Genomic DNA, 21,408 nt, shown 5'->3' with positions numbered 1-21,408 from the left:
CCAGTGTGACAAACTTGCAGGAGGTGTAAGGGGCACAAAGACGAATCGGAATCACATAGCATTGCAGGGTCCGAAATGCCTTCGTCATGCAGTAGAGGACTTTGAACGGGAGGTCACATGAACAGCGATCCCGCTGGAAGTCAGCATTTGCGAACCGTTTCTGTTGAAGAAACCAAGTAGCAAAAGTCCTCCGGAGTGGATAATCCGCAGGCTCCAAAGATTGGATGCGTTGCAGATGGTATGAACTCATTTGGTTTGTTGATAGTATCCTCCATACAGCAGATTGGGAAATACCCAATCGTTGGCCTATCGCTCGAGTACTCGTACTCGGATTGCCTTCTGCAAGATGTAGGACATTCTCCTCATTGTCTGGCATCCTCGTCGTTCACTCTCGATTCATGGTACCTCTCGTGAAACAATCAGTCTCACGGAACCTTCTGTGCACACGTGTGAAAATCGTATGATGAGGAGCACGCCTGTGCGGGAAACATTCCTGGTACAAGCGCAGAGTGGCACGCCCGTTACAGTTCGCAGCTCCATACGCGAGGTGCATGTCGGCCAGTTCAATGTTTGAATACTCGTCCATCCTACTGCCTCGGGAACCGGTTCGCAAATGCTGACTTCCAGTGGGATCACTGTTCACGCGACCTCCCATTCAACGTCCTCTACCGCATGACGAAGGCATTTCGGACCCTGCAATGCTATGTGATTCCAATTCGTCTTTGTGCCCCCTACACCTCCTGCAAGTTTGTCGCACTGGTAGTGAATCACCCTGTATGTGTGTATATATATATATATATATATATATATATATATATATATATATAAGCACTTCCAAGCACTTCATTTTATTAAGAATCTATTAAAAAACTGTTTTTCTTCCTATTCTGTTTCCTTAATATGAGTCGTTCACACATTACCTTAACAAATTAAGAGCATAGTAAAAATTAACAAGGCATCCTTAACTCATAACAAACTGTATCTTTACTAGTGAAGATGTACAGTTTGTTAACTAGTAAAACAATATCCGTCAAAACTTTATTGATAGGACCAGCATACTTTGTGCATGTCCCTTGTCATACATATTGTGACCACTACTCATCCTCCATCCAAGTTAATTCAGTTCAGCATTCCTGCATTGATGACTATAATGGTGGATGTTCTGCTGTTGTTCAGATTCTTTGTACATTGATAAAACCTTTTTTTGGATGGAATTTTTTATATAAAATTCCATAGAAAGATAGCCAAAGGTTATGAAGGGTTACATCCAGCAAATACAGTTGTTACAAAATTTATGCACATATTTTTTTTTTTTTGGGGAACCTAGTCACTCTAAATGCATCTCCGCATTTAATCATCTGGTGTAAGAGATATGGTACTCATTGGTGGGGGGGGATTCATTTAAACTTTGAAAGATGTTTCACATGCAGTAAACCATTGCTGTATCATCATTCATTTTTCATTTGTCTTTTAGTTTTTTTTCTGGTTTATAAAAATTTCAATAGGATATTAGTAATGGAGAATAAGCATGCAGCTGTAAACTCAACGTATTGCTGTTAACTTAGAGTAAGTGTTCACAATTACTGTTGTTTCCAGGAAAGTGATTATTACATTATATTGACAGTGAAGGTATTTGACTGGTCTTACCTTGTTATTGAAACCCTGAATATTCTACACATCTCAAGGAAAAATATAGAAACCATCTAACTTTTGGACTTATAACATTCCATGCTTAAATTGTTTCCTCAGAGAAATGCAGAAATAAGTGCACTCTCCAAATTAACTATATTTTTATTTTAGAGAATAAACAGGTAATCAACTAACTCAATTGATTTTTCAAAGTTAAAAATAGCTGTTCTTTTAGTCTAGAGATGCTCACATTAAAACCCATGCCATGTGGGAGTTATTTTGATTCCATGCAGTGGATATTTCTAGAATTTCTTATAGGAAAACCAAGGAGAAAACTTTTTAAAGATGTTATGATCCATAGTTGAGAGAACAGAATGCTTTTAGAGTGCAAAAGAGCTAAAAAAAAAAAAAAAAAAAAAGAAAGAAAGAAAGAAAAAAAAATAGAAAAAATGTCATATTCAAAATAATGACCTCCATATGAAGTGCCAAATATTTAACTATGCTGTGGACAAAAATATGGCTCATTATTAAAATTCCTCTATGCCATTGTAGGTGCACATTTCCCTAAGTTAACTACAGATTTTCTGCTGAAAAGGATAGTCAATAATCGAAACTGTTCTTCAGTAGTTGTTAAATTTTATATAGAAGAAATGTGCCGTGATCTTATTTTAATACTTGCACCATGATAGTTTCAATGTATGTTTCATAAGAAATTTGTGATGTTGTTTTTTTTGTATTTTTTATGAACATTCCTTCAATGTCTTTCATTTATCTTGTACACCTAGTTTTTCCATGTTCTGCCACTTCCAGGCAATTCCTTTCTGAATACAGGCTGATTTCTTGTGTTTATAATTTATTATTGGTTCTTTTCAATATATATTAATCATTGCATTACCAAGAACACAACTGGCATATATAAATAAAATGGTTTTCTGCTTAACATACTTGACAGTACATTCCATTCATCTGCTAGAAAGCTGTTATTAGAGTGAAAGTCTGCCATTTTTTTTTAGAGTTCCTTGATTAAGACTTGCAAAGTTAGGTGTTTTAAGGACTAAGATATACTTAAGGCTAAGTGAACATCTCCATTTCCAGCCACATCTTAAGATTAGCCAGGTTAAGTTGATGCTCCGTTTTGATGAAAGATATTTCATTTCAAGGTTATTAATCTGTCAGAAGGGGATACAGGAATAATTCCTTTACTTTTAGTAGACTACATCATTAATAGAGAGGGCTAAAAACTGAGTGGTGTCATCCCAGTATGGCAATGCTTCATAACCTAACTTAACCTAACCTCCAGTATCACAGAGTGAATGTTGCCAAGTAGTCAAAATGAGAGTGCAGTAGAACATTCATTTGAGGTGACTGTGATTTGAGCCTACATAGCTGTTAATATGATTAATGATGAATATTTTTTTTAAAATAACTATTCATAAGCTCTGATTTATGTGGTTGTACCAGAGTATAAATAGAACATTTTTTTTATTTGATTTGCTTTTAAAATTTAATATTTTTATGAGTAGTGCCTACCCAGAATATATATTTTTTTCCTTTCAAAGCAAAGCTTGCCAGCAGCTGAACACACTGTGACTAGTATGGATAAAAGCAGAAAAGCTGTCTTTAAGTACTGTCAGTGATGGGTCTTTTGACCATGTACAGGGGATTTCAAAAATGATGGTCAATAATTTAAAGGTGAAAAGTATACAGACTAAAATAAGCAAAAAAGTCCCAGTGAACGTTGGGCTGCAAATGACCCATTTTTGAGATAATGCACATTTTTTGTCAAGTTCGGCCACTGACTAAGGGAGCACTCTGGGAGGGTAGTCTGTTTTGCTGAGACCTTGCACACGCTGAATATGGTAGGGGTACAGTAATTGGCGATGTAAAATTCGCCATGCACTGTTATGACTCAGTACACACTCTTGCAGATCACCCTCCTTGTCGGAATTCCTGAATTTTGTTCTTTTCTTTCTAACACCCTTTCCTCAACATCAGGTGTTTTGCTTCTGGGCCTACCTGCTCGTACTCCACGTGCGACGTGCCTATGTTCTCTAAGGCATTGATGTACCCTGATGAATGTGCGCTTGTTGGGCTGCCTTTGGCAGGAAAATGCTTCTTGGTACAAACGTGCAGCCTTGAGTGCACTGCTGTTGGCTTTACCATACATGAAGTGCATGTCTGCATACTCTTTGTTGCTGTAACCTCTTTCCATGTTAACTATCCTTTGACAAATACTAGTATGCCTGCTATGTCTCAGAGCATGGGGAAAGGGAGAGAATGAGCATAACCTAACCTAAACAAACAAGTCAGTGGTGGATCCCAACTAGAAATGTGCAATATCTCAAAAACGATTCACTTAAGGACCCATGTTTACTAGGTTTTTTTTGTATATTGTAGTCTGTACAGTTCACCGTTAAATTATTGACCATCACTTTTGAAACACCCTTTATACAGTTGCTTAGTCAACCCAAACATTTTTCCATTCAATATTATGCAGATTCATAAAGGTCTGTGTCTTGTTTCATCTCATTTCATTTCATGAGAACCAGTGTAGAGAATATATGCAGGGTGATCATGATCATACAAATGATAATGAAGTGGTTTTTTTTTTTTTTTTTTTTAATATGCTCTTAATGGCAATTATAACGTTTTGTTGAAATTGTTGCAGTGTCTTTCATTGTTTGCATGTATCGAATCTTTTAAGAAACCCCACAAAAAAGAAATCTAGTGAGGCAAAATTGGATGATCACAGGGGATACATATTCCTACCAATGATTCCATTGCCAAGGAAATGTTTTAGGCATCTCATTCCTTCCATACCATGGAAGAAGTTACTGTCTTGCTGAAATTAGGTTTCCACAGTACCTCTCTGAGTTAAGTGCTATCACAGATTTCTTAATGATTCCATCATACACTTTCAATATCACCATTTCTTGGAAACTGACATTACCCTCCAAATTTCCATCTTGAATGGGCAGCAGAGGTGTTTTTTTGAAACAGGTCGGAAGAATGCACATACACATGCTCTGAATCCCATGCTGTTGATTCTGGCTATTAATAGCCATACAAATGTAACCAAGCTTCATCTCTCCAGAAACATATTTCCAAGAAAATGTCATCTTCAATATGGGAATTTGGCCAATTGCAGAAAACCGACTGAGCTTCACAATTGCAGTTGGTGAGTATATGGCCGACAGTTGTGTTTTAAGAACATGCTTTGTAATTTTTTGTCCAAAACCATAGGAAATTCTGGTCTCAAACTTTTCAGTACCTCATTGTGAACCTCTAACACCTGAAATACTTGAAAATTGATGATAAGCCTCTTTATAATCAAATCTGCAAGTTCTAGAGAATTAGGAAATACTTAATAAAGTGTCTTTTTTTTCCACATAACTTGGAGTTTTAAAGTAATTCTCAACAATTACAACTCTTTGTTTGACTTTGTCTGTGTACATATATATATATATACACACACAATATTTCATTTCAAAGTTATTAATCTGTAAGAAGGGGGTACGGGAATAATTCCTTTACTTTAAGTAGACAATATCATTAATAGAGAGGGACTAGCTGTGTGTATATGTATGTATACATACAGATATACATAGCTAGAATAATTCTAGCAGTGTGTATATGTACATATACATACACACGGCTGGTCTCCGATTTATGTTGGGGATATGTTTCTTTGAGCACGATACATATCAAAACATCATAAATTGAATATATATATATATAAATAAACAAAATATAACAAACAAAAGCAAATATAAACAAATCAGTATTAAAACAGAAAAGCAATAAAAATACATACACATGTGTTGTACCATATTGTAAACATTTATTATTTACTGTATTAATCATACTGCAAAAATTATTCATGTTTTAAGAAGCCCAGGGTAGATATTTGAAAGAATTTTGCTTCTTTTCTTGATCCACTTCATTATAGCATCACAAAAAGCACACTCATTCCTTGACTGAACTTGAGCTATTCCTTGTTTGGGTCATCTTCAACAAGAATGGCCATTCCCTTCTCAAACAAAACACAAACAGTTGTATTTGAGATGCTGGCAGCATTTCTCTTCCTCCTGCATTCTTGCCCTTTGTTGATCCAACTCAATCTGATCCTCAGTCAGTTCAGCATCATGTAATTCCAGTATCTCTACCAAGTTGCTTGTATAGCCACTTCATTGAAGTTACGACATCATGAATGCACTCCAGCCATATATTCTGCACACATATGATTTATTGTAGTGTGGATGACTTCTTCCCTTCCACGATGCTGCAATGTTATTTATTTATTAGCATTGTATTCCCTCTGGAACTTCCAAACTGATCGGTGGTCCTTGCCATATGTCTTAGTGATCAGCTGTTGTTAGGGCCAATGGAAATTCCAGGTTTTGAATATCTCTATCACCTATTGGTTGCAAAGAAGAGACATGTTATTTTATTAACATGAAAATGACCCATACATGGTCATTGTGGTCTTGATTGGATGTCTAGGTATACTGTTAAAAATAAGCAAGGCCCTGCTGCTGAGATTTTGTTACAAACTGGGCCATTTTAACGCATGGGTGCACCCGGCGGATGCCAGGGGTCTCGGCCTACTGGGGGCCTCACTTGTTGATCTTAAATAATTTTTTAAAAGACCCTCTGTCCCATATGTTACGCTGTGGTTGAAAGCACCACAAACATGGAACATAATGATATATGAGTACAGTAATGTTTTTGGCTTTCTTTAAATAGTTTAAAGTGCCGAAAATATTAATATTTAGAAAAATAATTAACAAATTTAATTCTCGCTTATGATTATAAATTAATAATATATATAATTATATATATTATTAATATATATATTATGTAATTATAATTATATCATATAATTATGGAGCATGTTTCCAGTAGCTCTTTTAATACATATGGTTAGGAATGCGACTAAGAGAGACCCAGAAAAAAAATTAAAACGAAATTTAAACTGAATAGGGGCCACATTTGGAAATTCGCTGGGGGGACCCGAGATTTCTTAAAACGGCCCTGCTTACAAAACTTTTTTACAAAGGAGAAGGAGGAAGCAAAAGTTTTGCAGTTTTAAATAAAACAATGTATGTTGGAACAGCATAAATAGGCAGCTGCCTATATATATATTGAAAACCCAATTTGATTGAAAATACCTATTATTCCAAAACTCATGATGAATCTAGGACAGTATGTTTATTACTTAAAGAAACATTTTCTGTAATACTTTTTAATGTGTTTTAAATTTTTTCCACTCAGAAGAAGTCTGTATAAATTGAGAGCTTCTGACTATATACCTCTGCTTTAAGCCAGTAATATTCTAATTCTGAATATTCACTCTAGTGCCTGAATCATCTTTACGCATGCACACACCACGCACATTGGGACGTGTTTTTTTGTTACTGTCTTGGTTATCCTATACCAAATGCTTACAAAATATAAATAAGATTTTATGTTTAAAATGGGGCTACATTATTATGTAAATTGTGCAAAAATTTCTTAATTTTGAATAGTTACATTTTTTGTAAATTTTTATTTTCAAACTTAAGATAATGAAAGCATTTAAATAATATGTGAAAACATTTCACCAGTATCAGGTTGGTTGGTCTCAGACAGAAATAGTAATGTTTTCTACCTGCACAGAAGACATTAATTGTCAGAGTATATGCAGTTTGTAAATACAGTGTGCAAACTTGATAATTGTATTACCCATTTTGACATATTTATAGCCATAATCGCTCTCTTTTAACTCAGTGGCACTTGTGATAATTCATTGACATGTAGGGGTTATCTTAACCCTATTCAACTGAAATTTCTCATATTTAGTAGAAAAACCAAGCCAAAATGTTTGTGAGTGGTTTTTTCAGAGCACAAAAATGGGTGTGGGGGGGGGGAAGTAGTTGTTATATTATTTTTACACCCAAGGAGGTATCAGTGGGTTAAGAAATAGCAAACCAGCATATAAAAATTCAGGAAATACACTAAATAGTCTCTCATACTTTGTATAATGAAATTTAAAATATAACACATGTCAACTGCTGCAGAGGCTCTGCTCAAATCAAGATGGTAAAATTATGGAATACCAGAAAAGGAATCTGAAATGCTGAAATTAACAGAGATCAATGTCAAATTTATTTTATATTTATGTTTAAAAGGAAATTTAAAATAGCAAAAAAAAAAAAAAAGCAGTGAACTCTGAATAATCATTAAACATTATGATCATTTATGGAACTTAAAAAACAGTGGTTAATCAAAGTGAATTCCTTTTTCCAAGTTCTTATATACAGGGTTTTTTTTTTTTTTTTTTTTTTATTAATTCAGTGATTTTTTTTTTTTTTTAGGAGCATTAGCAACTAAGGCCATATTGCTCCGGGATATGCGGTAGTCATTCCCTGACCTTTCCACATCCTCCGTATTTGGTGGCGATGGGCTCGAACCCTGGTCTAATCAAGAAGTGTGTAGCACATGCTTCTTGATTAGACCGGGGTTCAAGCTCGTCACCACCAAATATGGAGGATGCGGAAAGGTCAGGGAATAACCACCGCATATCCCGGAGCAATATGGCCTTAGTTACTAATGCTCCTAAAAACCAAATAACAGCAAACAATAACGGAGGCGCCTATTAATTCAATGAAATAGTCTTGACATTGATTGCTACCAATTTCAGTGTTTCAAATTCACTGTTTTGGTAATTCATAATTTTCCTTTGTCTTGATTTTAAGAAGAGTCTCTAGTAATTAGCACTTTCTACTTTTTAAATCTCACCAAAACAACCAGAATAAACTGCTCAAGTGTATTTTTCTTTCCTGCACCAATTTTCTGTTAGCCACTGATTTCAAATCAGCCACAAACACTCTGAAATCCATGGCAAAGTTGTAAGCGTATATCATTATCTTTGACATGTATATTCAGACGTCGGTATGCTGGAAAGTAAAATGTAGCTTTCTGTATATGTTCTTCTGTTTTGTTCAATAAAAATTTATTCAGCATTAAAAAGGATACAATTTTAAATAAACAAGTTCTTCCTCTTCCCTTTTGACTTTATAGATTAAGCATTGTCTATATTATATTGGTGTAAAAACACCATAGACAACTCTTAAAGGAAAAACTATGATAGTAGTTGTAAAGGGCATCATTTCAACTTACTACTTGCATTGTTACTTGTATTTCAAGCTGTTTTTTCTTCCCACCTCCTTCTTGGTAGCCTCCTTGGCCTGTATTTCATTACCATGTTGTGTTTAGCAATTATTTTCTATATGTTTTTTTCATCTCTGTCTGTATTGTCTATATTATTTGCAGTTCTGTTTATTTTTAATTCCTTATGAGTACCTGTTTTGGAAGTCTCAGTTATCTCCTTTCAGCTTTTTCCATTCTCATTTTGTATTTCTTTCCATGGTGATAATTGGTTTTATATAACTGCTGTAAATTCTTATTTTACATGCATTTGCTGTGTCTGTTCAAAATTTAATTTATTATTGTAAATTTTTCTTAAATTCTGAGTATTTTTCTCCCTTAGAGTTAATGAAGTTTCCAAAATAGCTGAATTGTTTTAATCATTATTCAAAAAAAAAAAAAATATATATATATATCCAAATAAGTCTTGTTTTGTGCCCAAAGTGTTTTTTAATGTTATTTTAAATAGACATTTCATAGCATTAATGTTTTGTATTTTTGTGGGTTGAATGTAAGATATTTCAACATTATTTGATGAATTTCAGCAGTAAAGTTGTTTAAATAAGGTATACGAATAATTATCATCTGTATTGTACCGGTTGATGTTATAGTTAGTGCTTAAATTAATATTATTCTTATTATTTAAAGCAGCCTGGTAGTTACTGATTTTACATTTTTTGGTTGTACATATCTGTCTTGCCCTCCTGTTTATAGCAAGATTTCAGTCCAGATAATATCACAATAAACTACCAACTTTATTTATTATGCAAAAAGTCATTGTACAAAATATGACGAGATTTTATTAAAATTGCCCTCTTGGTAATCCAAAAAAGAAAATCAGCATTTATGTCATCATCTGGAATCTCTTGTTAATAATCATAGCTCTGTTGTAAAGTTGAAATAATTAACTGATGTGTAAAACTCAGTTGTTCATTACTAGTCAGCTTGTCTAAAACTGTAAATGATATCTGCTGTAGGAATATGAATTTGTTAGTCAAAGTAAAATCAGTTTGAGTTATATATTTTGTGGTCATGCTCACATAAAATGATGTTAACTTTTATTCCATTTTTAAAGCAAAGGTGACTACATGTATATTGGTGCAATACTAGAGTGTTGTAACTGATTTCTTTTTAAAATTATGATTGTGAAATAAAGAGCTTGTTGTAAATTGTGTTCTTACTTTATTTTAATTAATAATTTAGTTCAGTAACCCATGTTAACTATTTAGTTATAAAAAGTGTGCTAATTTACTTTTCATTCACAATTATTCTCACATGTGATTGCAATAACTCATGAAAGTTTTGACAATGAATGGAAGGGAGCTTACTAAGCACGTATCAGTGAGTTAAGAAATAGCAAACCAGCATATAAAAATTCAGGAAATACACCAAATAGTCTCTCATATTTTCTATAATGAAATTTAAAATATAACACGTGTAAATTGTGTGTTATTTTATATAACAGAGGCTCTGCTCAAATCAAGATGGTAAAATTATGGAATACCAGAAACAGAAACCTCAGTAGACATGAAATATCCTCTATCAGCTTATGTGAGGCCCCAAGCAGAGTAACAGCATAAAGCCTCTTTGCATTTTGAAAAGTTATACCAAAATAGTGCTTTTTTGTTCGTATTTATATGTATTTACTGTATTCCTGTGCAGTGTGACTTTTAATTTTTTTTTTTTTTTTATTGCAAAACATGATTTTATCATCAAATTGATTGTTTCATCATATGATTTAAATGTTTTAGATTGCATGAGGTCCAAGTTTGATGAACTAATTTTGCATATTCATAAATCGGCTAGATCAGTCACCACTGATTTAGTAGTTATTAGACCTTTTTTAAGACCTGTCTGCTGAAGCCCATTTAACTTTTTTGTGGCAACGGTTGTAATTATCTTGTGATTAATAGTATCAAATGTGAATTATGCTCCTTTGCAATGTTGGAAATCATTTTTTTTTTGCAGATGATGCAAAATTGGATCATGGTATTTTCTAATGTGAATTATGAGGCACTGCAAGAGGATCTGTCATTGAAATGGAACTCAATTCCACTGCTGACAGGTTATTAAAATTAAAAGGTTTGGAGGAAAGATTTTGCTGTGAACTTGGGTGGTAGGAAAGCTTAACATTTTACTAGGTATGTCGTCTGCTTGCTTATTTTTGCCATTGAAATTTCCATGGCCATTTTTTAAAATTCAAACAACAATAGCTCTCCAACTGCACAGAATCTGATTTCATTTTATAGAAACCTTTTTAATTGTTTTGAGGACCTCAGTCAATGCTGAAAGTGTGGAGCATGCTAAGCACTTTATATACATAGTTCAGTAATTTTAATAACTAGAAGTATTTGAAATACTAAAAGTACATGTTTGATGCGATAGACCAGCAGAAACAATAACAAAAAAAAAATATATAGATATATATATATATATATACACACACACACACCAGTATACATATTTTTTTTTTATTTTTTTTATTTTCCTTGTTGGAACTGGAGTTGATATGATCCTTAATGGTGATTATGTGTATATCAGTGGTTCTTGAATTGAAACTGATACAGAATACTTAAAAACTATCTACAATACATGAGTTACTGCCTGTTGGCTGTGGCAGTATTGGGTTCACTACTTGTTTGGAAAAGTTCAGGTTCAAATCCTGTTGGAGACTGGAGGAATTCTTAAGGGCCTCTTCAGTTGAGATTGTAGTTAGCTGATCTATGGAAGAGGAAGTAGACCCCCCCCACCCAAGAGTTATTCTGTGTTTATGAGGATACACAATGTGAAAATCATCCCTTGAACTTAACCTTGACATTAGAAATGTCAGGGTTAAGTTTGTGAATGACAGCACTCATCCACGCCACACCTTTCAGAATGTGCAGAAAATTATTATAGCACTTACGTGAATTCATTTGTTCTTAGTGATGGAGTAAAGACAACCTCTTTTGCTGCATTTTAGTCTCCAATTTTTTTAATAGCAGAAAGTGTGAAACACCTGTTAAATCTACATTTAGAGTAAAAATTTTCCTATGTGCGTTACTTGAATGATTTTCCTTTAATGTACAGAATAGGTGATATACCCTTGGCAGAATTTTATAAGTGGCTGTAGAAGTCACTTAGTTCTTAGAAATAGTGAATAAATTCTTAAAAAATTACAAATATTTCTGTATTTGCAAACCCTCTACTCTCTGGAGTATAAACATTTTATTTAAAAACTTGCATGTTAAAACCTGTTGACCTAAGAGTAGAAGCAATGGTAATAGTCCTAATGAGGATGCAGTTACTTGATTGGTTGATGAGCTGTACACAGAATAAATTTGGTCCTGGAGAGACTGTGCAAGGCTCATGTGGTAGAATTTTTCTCAGTGTGGTCTGTTCTTGTCAACAGGAAAGATGGTTTTTACAGGAGTGGGATACACTTGAATAAAAGGGGTGCAAGAATATTTGTTGATGCTATCAAGGCAGTATTAAGTGGGTTGGAAAACTGATAGCTTAGTAGGATACACAGACTAATAGATTAACTAGAGGCAGAGGTGAAAGTGATTCTTGCACTGCTCCATTTGGAACATACAGCAGCTTGGAAAGCAAGGTGTGGGGATTTCAAGTCCTGCTATGCATCATCATAAAACAAAAAAATAAATGGGCCGCGTTAGGATAACTAAGAGTAAGAACAGGTTCATGTATACAGCAATACCCAGAATAGCACTGATAATTGGTACTGAACTGTTATGTGAAACCGTGCTGATTGAGGTATAATTATAATGGGTTTTAATTGAATGCATACCAGAGAAACAGTCTATAAACAAATTATAATAAATCTATAAACAATTTGCACTTGATTGCCAATTAAAAGTATTTGAAATAAAAAATGTTGCAAAAATTTTATTAATGAAAAGGTAACATCATGAGAGATGAGAAAAAATGATTTATTGTTTATTTAGGTATTTCAATAATAGTCTGGTGAAGTCGTCTCTTCTTTTTCTCGGTGTACAAGCCTTTGTGCGTCGAATCCCATCTTGTAAAATTTTCCGTATCTTGATGCTACGTTCAACGTCTGGATCTCCATTCATAATCACCTCGCAGGCCATGTCAACTCCCTGAAAAATTTTCTTTCTCCAATTCTGTTGAAAATTCTTTTGATGCCACTTCAGTGTTATCCACTTCAGAATTGTTTTCCTCTTCTTCATGTGTAGTTTGCTCTTCAAGTTCAAGGAGAGTTGCATCATCTAAGTTGTTTGAATGTGAGTCAGTGCAGTCACATACATTGGCAATGTACAAAGTTTTGAATCCTGAATGTTTTCTGATCTTCACAGTGTCTTTGGCAATTGTCTGAATTTGCTTCAAAACCAGTAAGATTATTTGCCAAAATGGGCAAAACATGCTGCCAAACAGAACGCATGTTGTTGGCAATGATTTCTAGCCAAGATGCAAATATATTTTTGATTGTATTTAAAGGAGTAAAAAATAAATTGTGAAATGAAAAGTTTGAAAAGCTATCATGTAGTCTCATCAGGATAGAATTAAGAAGACTGAACACTGTTGCTGCTGACTGCCCGAAGGGAGCTATTGGCACAGGTGCATCTGAGACAATAGTTGGCACTGCAGCATATATGTACGCATACCTAGACTACAGGTGCCTCCATAGCCAGTTGGGCAGGAGCAGCAGTAGTGCGTAGCACATGCTTCTTGATTAGACCGGGGTTCGAGCCCGTGACCACCAAATACGGAGGATGCGGAAAGGTCAGGGAATGACCACCGCATATCCCCGGAGCAATATGGCCTTAGTTCCTAATGCTCATAAAAACCAAGTAACAAACAACAACAAACCTAGACTACGACAACTCAGCATATATGTAGAGTATGTGTCTAGGCTATTGAATGAGTTTTAATATGTACAGTAAATTTTTGACTTGAACTGAATTGAAAACCGTGTTATAGTGAAACCCATGCTGTTTGAAACCGAGCTAAGTGAGGTATTGCTATACTCAGTTCATGATCATGTATTATCAGTAGTGATTCTTCATGCATTAAGAAACTGCAGATAAAGGAACCACTAGGCGGCAGTGATCACAGTATTCAGTTTTGGCTTTTACACAAAGGGGTAACTACCATCAAGGGTAAAGAGAAAGGTTTTTGCTTTTATAGAGGTAACTACCATCAAGGGTAAAGAGAAAGGTTTTTGCTTTCATAAAGGTAACTACAGTGGTCTGAGGCAGTTTTTAAATTTTATTCAACGGGACCAACTGATTTTGATGTAACCAACAGCAAATTCCAAATGGGAAGCATTCAGAGAATTAATCTTGGAAGCTACTAGTCTTTTCATACCGACTAAGAAATATTGTTCAAGGTTTAGACCTAAATGGATGTCAGATGAATTAATGAGACATGTAGCAGAGAAAAAAAATGTATGGGATACATATAGATTAATGGATGACACAGAAGCCCATGGTAGATATAAGCTGGTCTGTAATAAAGTCACAAAGGACGTTAGGCAGGCAAAGGCAGATTACGAGAAATCTTTGGCAAAGGATGCAAAGAAAAACAGCAAAGAGTTCTTTACTTATGTAAACTCAAGAAGGAACGGGATGAATCGGATTGGTGCACTCGATATCAATGGTTCAACTGTTGATGATCCTGCTCACGTAGCTAGCAAATTGAATGAGTATTTTGCATCTACATATACACACACAAGTAGTTATTCAGGGAAGGAAATGCCAAGTTACAAAGGAGGTTAGGCAGGCGAAGGCAGATTACGAGAAATCTTTGGCAAAGGATGCAAAGAAAAACAGCAAAGAGTTCTTTACTTATGTAAACTCTAGAAGGAAGGGGATGAATCAGATTGGTCCACTTGATATTGATGGGTCAACTGTTGATGATCCTGCTCAGGTAGCTAACAAACTAAATGAATATTTTGCATCGACATTCACACATGAGGAGTTATTCAGCAAGGGGAATGCCAGAGGTGTATTGAACTCTAGCAGTCAGCTACAGAATCTTGAAATAACAGGGAGTAAAGTTGAGGAGAAACTGTTGAAGATAAACACAAGAAAGGCACCCGGGGTGGATGGGATCTATCCAGTTATATTAAAGGAGGCAGCAAAGGAAGTAAGCAAACCCTTAGCCATAATTATGAGAGCTTCCTTGGACTCAGGGGAGGTACCCATAGACTGGAGATGTGCAAATGTGACCCCAATTCACAAAGGAGGATCAAAGGCTGACACAAGTAATTATAGACCTGTGAGCTTAACTTCTGTTCCAGGAAAATTAATGGAGGCACTGGTTAAAGAAGCACTGCAGGATCATTTAGACAAGACTTCAGCAATAATTCAGACACAGCATGGGTTTGTTAAGGGAAAGTCTTGTCTGACAAATTTGATAGGATATTATGATGCAGTCACAAAAGAACTGGATGCAGGGAATAACTTTGATATTATATACTTGGATCTTAGAAAGGCTTTTGATACTGTTGCACATGGAAGACTGCTACACAAATTGGAGCAGTGTGACATTGGAGGCAAATTGCTGCTATGGATAAAGGGGTGGTTGAGGGGGAGAAGACAGAGAGTGGTAATCAATGGACACTGCTCATCGTGGACTAATGTTATTAGTGGAGTCCCTCAGGGCTCAGTGTTGGGTCCATTATTGTTTTCTGTATTTATAAATGATATTGATGATGGTATATCAAGCTTAATGTCCAAGTTTGCAGATGATACAAAGGTTGGCAGGGTTGTCAAGGACACTACTGACACTATGCTGCTGCAAAAGGATCTGGAAAGGTTGAGCAGATGGGCTGAGAGGTGGCAAATGAAGTTTAACATTGACAAATGTAAAGTACTACACATGGGAAACAGCAACCCCAGAGCAACGTATCACCTCTGTGGTACTACACTGACAGTGGTAGAGAATGAAAGGGACTTGGGGGTGATTGTGCAGGCAGATATGAAGTTCTCTGAGCAGTGCAGACGGGCTGCAAGAGTAGCTCATGGAGTATTGTCAATGATATACAGGAATTTTTCCAGCAGGCATAAGGAGGTGATTATTCCATTGTATAAGGCAATGGTCAGACCACACCTAGAGTACTGTATACAGGTCTGGAGGCCTCATTTCAAGAAGGATGTAGAGCTGCTGGAACGGGTACAGAGAAGGGCAACAAGATTAGTGAATGGAACAAAGGGGTGCTCTTACGAAGAAAGGCTTAAGTTTTGCAAATTACAGTGTCTGGAGACTAGGCACCAGCGAGGTGATCTGATAGAGGTGTATAAAGCCTTGAATGGTTTAAGCATGCTCAATGCTGATGGGATTCTTCCTCTAGCTCAGAAAAATCACCTGAGAGGGCATAAATTCAAATTGAGGAAAGACAGATGTAGGATAGACGTGCGGAAATTTGCCTTTAGCCAGCGGGTGGTTGGTTGGTGGAACAGACTGCCATCCCTTGTGGTGGAGGTTGATAGCCTAAATAAGTTTAAGGCTCAGCTGGACAGGTATTTTGAACGAACAGAGGGGTGAAGTGGAAGTGGTTTTTTTTTTTTTTTTTTTTTTGGCTGATGCTGCATAAGCTTGCTTTCTTGCATCAAATGCCTCTACTAATGCTAATGCTAAAGAGGTGTATTAAACTCTGGCAGTGAGCTAAATGATTTTGTAATAACAAAAAGCAAAGTGCAGCAGAAATTGTTGAAGATAAACGTAAGAAAGGCACCTGGGGTGGAGGTATCTATCCAGTTTTATTAAAGGAAGCAGCAAAGGAAGTAAGCAAACCCTTAGCCATAATTATGAGAGCTTCCTTGGACTCAGAGGAGGTAACCATGGACTGGAGATGTGCAAATGTGATCCCAATTCACAAAGGAGGATCAAAGTGTGACACAAGTAATTACAGACCTGTTAGTTTAACCTCTGTTCCAGGGAAATTAATGGAGACACTGGTCAAAGAAGCACTATAGGATCATCTAGACAAGGCTGCAGTTATACTTTGAGACACTGCATGGGTTTGTTAAGGGGAAGTCTTGTCTGACCAATTTGATTGGTTACTATGATATGGTTACAAAGGAATTGGATGCAAAGAATAATTTTGATATCATATACTTGGATTTTAGGAAAGCTTTTGATACTGTTGACATTAGCATTAGTAAAGGCACATTATGCAAGAAAGCAAGCTTATATAGCATCAGCCAAAAAAAAAAAAAAAAAAAAAATCTAATTGAATCTATTTAAGCTATCAACTTCTACAACAACAGATGGAAGTTTGTTCCAGCAATCAACCACACGCTAGCTAAAGGCAAACTTCCTCACATATATCCTACAACTGTCTTTCCTCACTTTGAATTTTGGAAGAAATTTGAACATGGAAGAATGCTATACAAATTGGAGCAGTGTGGAATTGGGGCAAATTGCTGCTATGGATAAAGGAATGGTTGAGTGGGAGAAGACAGAGAGTGGTAATCCATGGAAACTTCTCCTTGTGGACTAAAGTTATTAGTGGAGTCTTCCCCCCCCCCAGGTTCAGTGTTGGGTCCATTGTTGTTTTCTGTATTTATTAATGATATTGATGAAGGTATATCAGGCTTAATGTCTAAGTTTGCAGACGATACAAAGGTTGGCAGGGTTGTTAATGACACTAACAACAGTGTGCTACTGCAACAGGATCTAGAAAAGTTCAACAAATGGGCTGAGAGGTGGCGACTGAAGTTTAACAGTGACAAATGTAAAGTACTGCATATTGGTAGCAGTAACCCCAGAGTAATGTATCAACTGTGTGATACTACACTCAGGTTAGTAGAGAAAGAAAAGGACCTGGGGGTAATTGTGCAGTCAGATATGAAGTTTTCTGAGTAGTGAAGATGGTCTGCAAGAGTAGCCCATGGTGTCTTGTCAATGATATACAGGAATTTTTTTTCCCAGGGAAAAGTAGGTGATTATCCCCTTGTATAAGACAATGGTCAGGACACACCTTGAGTACTGTATACAGGATGGGAGGCCTCATTTTAGGAAGGATGTAGATCTGCTGGAACGAGTACAGAGAAGGGCAGCAAGATTAGTGAATGGAACAAAGGGGCACTCTTACGAAGAAAGCCGAAGTTATGCAAATTACAGTGTCTGGAGACTAGGCACCTGCGAGGTGATCTGATTGAGGTGAAAAAGGCTTTGAATGGTTTTACCAAGCTCAATGCTGATGTTATAGTCATAATGACTGTGATCAGTATACCAAACAGCTATACAGAGAAATAGAGTTGACCAGTAAATCAGAATGTCTTATAATGTTGGATTTTAACTTTCCAGTCGACTGGAACTCGTGGGTTGGTCACTCACACACACACACACCATCAAGACTTTTGTGGATTTCTTAAATGGCTGTTTTCTACAGCAGCATGTTAGAGAAACAACAAGAGGATGCAATACTCTTGATCTGATTGTCAGCAGCAATTCTTTATGCATCAAGAACCTGCGGGTAAAAGGCTCGCCTGGTAGCAGTTATCACAGTGCTGATGTGGGATTTACTTAATGACATTAACTACTGTCAAGGGTAAAGGGAAGGGCTTTTTTATTCATAAGTGTGACTACTGTGGTCTTAGATAATTTTTAAATTCTCTAAGAAAAAAAACTTGATGTTAACAGCAAATACTAAATGGGAAGTGTTCAAGGAAGTAATCATAGAAGCTACTAGGATTTTCATACCAACTAAGAAATACTGTTTCAGGCTTAGATGGATGTCAGATGAACTTATGAGGCTTGTAACAGAGAAGAATCACCTGATACTTTGTATGCATGAGATGCATATGAAGTAGCTGATACAGAGGCATATAGTAGATATAAAATAATTTTGTAGTTTAACACTAAACCCTCAAATTATGAGGGCTTATTTGGATTCAGGAGAGGTCCCTATGGACTGGAGATGTGTAAATGTATCCCTAATTCAAAAAGAAGATCAAAAGGTGACAGTAAAAATACAGACTGCTTAACTTCTGTTCCAGGAAAATAAGGGAATGTGGTTAAAGAAGTAATACATGCCAATTTAGACAGGAATGCAATTATACTGCAGTCATAGCATGGATTTGTTAAGGGAGCAATCTTGTCTGACCAATCTGATTGGATAATATGATGCAGTAATAAAGGAACTGGATGCAAAATATAATTTTGATATCACATACTTAGATTTCAGGAAAGAAATCTAAGTGTCACACTGCTCCAATTTCAGTAAAAATTGGAGCAGGGTGACATTAAAGCAAGTGGCATAGGAAGTAAGCAAACCCTTAACCATAATTATGAGAGCATCCTTGGACTCCAGAGAAGTCCCCACAAACTGGAGATGTGCAAATGTATCCCCAATTCATGAAGGGGGATCTAAGGGTGGCACAAGTAATTACAGACCAGTTTAACTTCTGTTCTGGGTAAAATAATGGAGTCATTGGTTAAAGATGCATTGCAGGATTATCTAGACAAGACTGCAACATTAATTCAGACACACCATAGGTTTGTTAAGGGAAAGTCTTGTCTGACAATTTGATTGGATACTATGATGTGGTTACAAAGGAACTGGATGCTTGGATTTCAGGAAAGCTTTTGACAATGTTGCGCATGGAAGATTACTGTACAAGTTGGAGCAGAATGGTATTAAGGGTAAGTTGCTACAGTGGATAAAAGGGTGGTTGAATGGGAGAAGATAGAGTAGTAATCAATGGATATTGCTCTTTGTGGACTAATGTTATTAGTGGAGTCCCATAGATGTTGGGCCCCTGTTGTTTTGTATATTTATAAATGATATTGATGAAGGTATATCAGGCTTAGTGTCGAAGTTTGCAGGTCATACAAAGGTTGGCAGGATTGTTAATGGCAGTGTGGTACTGCAACAGGATCTAGAAAATTTGGGCAGATGATCTGAGAAGTGGCAACTGAAGTTTAACATTGACAAATGCAAAGTACTGCATATGGGTAAAAGTAATCCCAGAGAAATGTACCAACTATGTGGTAATACACTTAGGTGGTAGAAAATGAAAAAGACCTGATAGTGATTGTGCAGTCAGATATGAAGTTTTCTGAGCAGTCAGCCAGGCTGCAGGAGTACCTAGTTCATGGTGTCTTGTCAATGATATACAGGAATTTTGCTAGCAGGTTTAAGGAGGTGATTATCCCTTTGTATAAGGCAATGGTCAGGCCATGCCTTGAGTACTGTGTACAGGTCTGAAGGCCTCATTTTGAGAAGGATGTAGATTTGCTTCAGCAGCAAAAGATTGGTGAGGGGAATGAAGGGGTCCTCTTACCAAGAAAGGCTTAAGTTCTGCAAATTGCAGCAGCTGGAGACTAGGCACCTGCCAGGTGATCTGATTGAGGTGTATAACCTTGAATGGGTTGAGCACGCTGAATTCTGATGGGATTCTTCCACTTGTTCAGATTACGAACCTAAGGGGGCATAAATTCAAATTAAGAAAAGACAGATGTAGAATAGATGTGTGGAAATTTGCCTTTAGCCAGGGGGGGGTGGTTAATTGCTGGAACAAACTTCCATCTATTGTGGAAGTTGATAGGTTAAATAAATTTAAGGAGGAACTGGACAGGCATTTGGAGGGAATGGTGTTATTTATTTATTATTATTTTTTTTTGGCTGATGCTGCATAAGCTGATACACTTGCTTTTTTGCATCACATGCTACTACTACTTGTTCATCATTACTTTTGTTTTAGCCATATTCATCTTTAGTCCAAAATCCTTACTAACTGTGCATAACTGATTAAGATTTTCCTCTAATTCTTTGGGATCATGGCTTATGACCACAATGTCATCTGCAAATCGTAAATGGTTTAGGTACTCTCCATTCACATTGACTCCTTTCTGTGGCCAGTCTAATCTTCTGAAAGCTTCCTCAAAGGCAGCAGTAAACAGCTTCGGAGATATTGTCTCCCCTTGTCGAATTCCTTTCTCAATTTTAAATTTGCTACTGTCTTTGTATAGTCTAATAAAGGAGGTAGCATTCTCGTATATTTTCTTCAAAATCATAATATATGGGGTATCTATGCCTTGTCTTTCCAGTGCCCGAAACATTGCCTTATGCTGTATGGAGTCAAATGCCTTTTCATAATCCACAAATGCCAGGCATAATGGTGTTTTATATTCATTTGCTTTCTCCATTAGCTGTGATATTAGGTGAAGGTGATCCCTAGTTGAGAATCCTGTCCTAAAGCCAGCTTGCTCTTTCGGTTGATTCTCATCAAGTATTCTTTCTAATCTGTTAGTAATGACCCTTGTGAACAACTTGTAGATGTGGGATAACAAGCTAATTGGTCTATAATTTCCAATTTCTGATTTATCTCCTTTCTTATGCAGCAAAACTATGATTGCATTATTCCACTGCTTAGGCGTGACACCTTTTCTAATCCATTTTGTGAAGAGGCTTGCCAGTGTTGGTGTTATATCTCTTCCTCCCAATTTTAACAACTCTACAGTAACTTCATCTTCCCCTGGGGTTTTCTGATTCTTCATTTTCTTCAACGCCTGTTCTACCTCATCAGGAAGAATATCGGGTATGTCCTATGTGTTGCTAATTTGCGATCCATCTTCCCCCACTGCTGGCATCATTCCCTCGCTCCTTGTATAATTCTC

The 21,408-nt window shown here is 36.2% G+C and overlaps 1 protein-coding gene across 4 annotated transcripts in view; it reads left to right on the top strand.

Annotated features, from left to right (window-relative positions):
- The window catches only part of LOC150075835 (activin receptor type-1-like), a 149,447-nt gene that overhangs the window by 54,624 nt on the left and 73,415 nt on the right, over positions 1-21,408 (top strand). For 2 of the 4 annotated variants that reach the window (XM_090387104.1, XM_090387105.1), the window contains one exon: positions 10,786-10,933. The exons of 1 other annotated variant lie outside the window; for it this stretch is intronic. The gene's annotated coding sequence lies outside the window, so the exon portion shown is untranslated. Of the gene's footprint in view, positions 1-10,785; positions 10,959-21,408 lie in introns of all 4 variants that reach the window. One more of the 4 variants, XM_090387106.1, reaches the window with a different exon arrangement.

The sequence above is a fragment of the Mastigoproctus giganteus genome, chromosome 13 (genome assembly GCF_048544385.1).
Source record: "Mastigoproctus giganteus isolate SK-2022 chromosome 13, ASM4854438v1, whole genome shotgun sequence".
In the NCBI taxonomy this organism is placed as follows: Eukaryota; Metazoa; Arthropoda; class Arachnida; order Uropygi; family Thelyphonidae; genus Mastigoproctus; species Mastigoproctus giganteus.
This window is presented reverse-complemented; position numbering and strand designations above follow the sequence as displayed.